This window comes from Mastomys coucha, chromosome X, assembly GCF_008632895.1.
Source record: "Mastomys coucha isolate ucsf_1 chromosome X, UCSF_Mcou_1, whole genome shotgun sequence".
Taxonomy (NCBI): Eukaryota; Metazoa; Chordata; class Mammalia; order Rodentia; family Muridae; genus Mastomys; species Mastomys coucha.
This window is the reverse complement of record NC_045030.1, coordinates 15,824,613-15,826,600: the sequence shown is the minus strand read 5'-3', so window position 1 is coordinate 15,826,600 and position 1,988 is coordinate 15,824,613. Positions and strand designations below refer to the sequence as shown.

General features: G+C 38.2%; 1 pseudogene; it reads right to left on the bottom strand.

The window, feature by feature from the left end:
• On the bottom strand, window positions 1–934 carry LOC116091206 (annotated as a pseudogene).
• Between the last annotated feature and the right edge of the window lie 1,054 nt (window positions 935–1,988).

The window sequence follows — 1,988 nt, the reverse complement described above, 5'->3', positions numbered from 1 at the left end:
TCAGATCAGAGTAAAATGGCATATTGGGATTAGGGCAGTTTTCTCTCTATGGCTTCTAATTTTAAATTTTCTCATCATCTTGTTGCTGTGAACACATTCAGGATATACAAATTATCTTCCATTCCTGGCTCTGGTATAACAGGCTGGTAACAGGAAGAGAAAATTCATCCTTTGAGGAGTATCTGGAACCCAGGTCTGATCAAGCATGAAATTGCATATGAACCCAGCCTTTCCTAACTGCAGGGAGTTGTCTGCCATGGACAACACACCATCTGAATTCAGTGGATTGTGGCAGAAAGACCTCTACAGAAGAGGGAGGAGGACAAAGATTTACAGACACTGGCTGAACAACTCTCATAGCATTTCTTCCCCAGGCTGCAAATATAGACCCCTTAGGTGAAGTTAGAATTTCCAGGATACCACTCTCCTACTTCCTACTTTGACAGCTACTTGGAGGCCTGATTCCTCTGAAGACTATCTTGGGTTTCTTGGGACCCTGCTTCATTCTGGCCTCACGAGGTATGTTGGAACTATAACAATCTTGTTCAGAATATGAATGTCTCCGAAGATTCAAATAAACCTCAACTTTCTTGCCATCTGTACTCAAGTTATTATAATGACACCACTCCCAAAGAGTGTTCCAGGACACATCATTAATAGAAGGCAAGGTAGCCGGAGGAGAGGTACTTGATATGGCTCTTGTTAGGTGTTTGTTTCCCTCATACTTTACCAGAGAACAAACTGGTGGTTTGTGATCTATGGTTAAAGAACCATTTAATTTCATAGGATATTCTGTGGTTTGCTCTTCAGTAAATGGGAACAGTGTTAAAACCACACTTTCTTCATCCAATTCTTCCTCAGATTGGTTCTTCTTGTAAGTCTCCTGGCTGAAGTATGAAATTTTCAGGCAGGCTTGAGACAAGACAAAGGACATAGCCAAGTATTTTATGAAGTAATTAATCCTTCAGAGTGAAGACATGTGGGAAAATTTGAAGTAGTGGTTCATGTTCCTGTTACACAGAAGAGTTGTGAAATCTTTTCCAGACTAGATCTCTGTTTCAACATAACAACTAGAATCTTAACAGGAAAAATATTTTCAAGCTCTATAGCTATCAATCATACTATTAAGCTTGCCAAATGTGTCATGGGTCTTTGGTAAAATACAAAACTTTTAGCAAGACAAAATCCCAGCATGGAAGAGCTGAGGTGGGTTTGAAGTCCTACCTCTAGCTGAGGGGCTATTAGTATTTGATTTCTGCTATGATCAGGAGAGTCAGTTTAATGCAATGAAGTAACACTGGGCACACTGACCACCCTGCAGAGCAGGAATCACACCAGGAATTCTTGGCCAACTCAATTTAGTCTCCATGGATTATTTTTGCTTGTTTGTTATGGTGTGTGTATGTGTGATTTTATATTTGTCTGAGTCTCTTAAGGAGAGAGAAATTACATGAAGTTGGGTGATTAAGGAGGTTAGACAGGATGTGAGAGTTTGGGGGTGAAGAAAGTGTATAAGCAATATAAATTTTATGAAATTCTTAGAAAATAAAGAAAACATGGTTCAAAACAATAAAACATTTTGGTATTTAATATCATTTCCCTATGACAGGTTTTATGGCAGAATATTATAGGGTCATAGAGTATGACAATTTTAGAGTTTTGTATTAATATTGGAGAATTGTTCTTCATGGAGTTGTATCAAGTTTCACTGTTGCTACTGATGGTGAAGCTGTCAGGGAAGCTCTTGTTCAACCATCAACATTTTCCTCCAATACATCTTCTTTCTTTCTAGTCTTTCAAAAACAATGCATTTTCTTTTCTTTTCTGCATAATTGTGCCCCTACTCCTATCCATGTGTTCCTTCCTTTCAGTCAATGCTAAATCTTTTGTTCTTTGAGAATTTCATAATATTTTGTCATATTTAATTTCCCTCCCAAACCCTTCTCAGATCCACCTTCCTTTTTCGGCCATTCAACTTTGTTTCATTT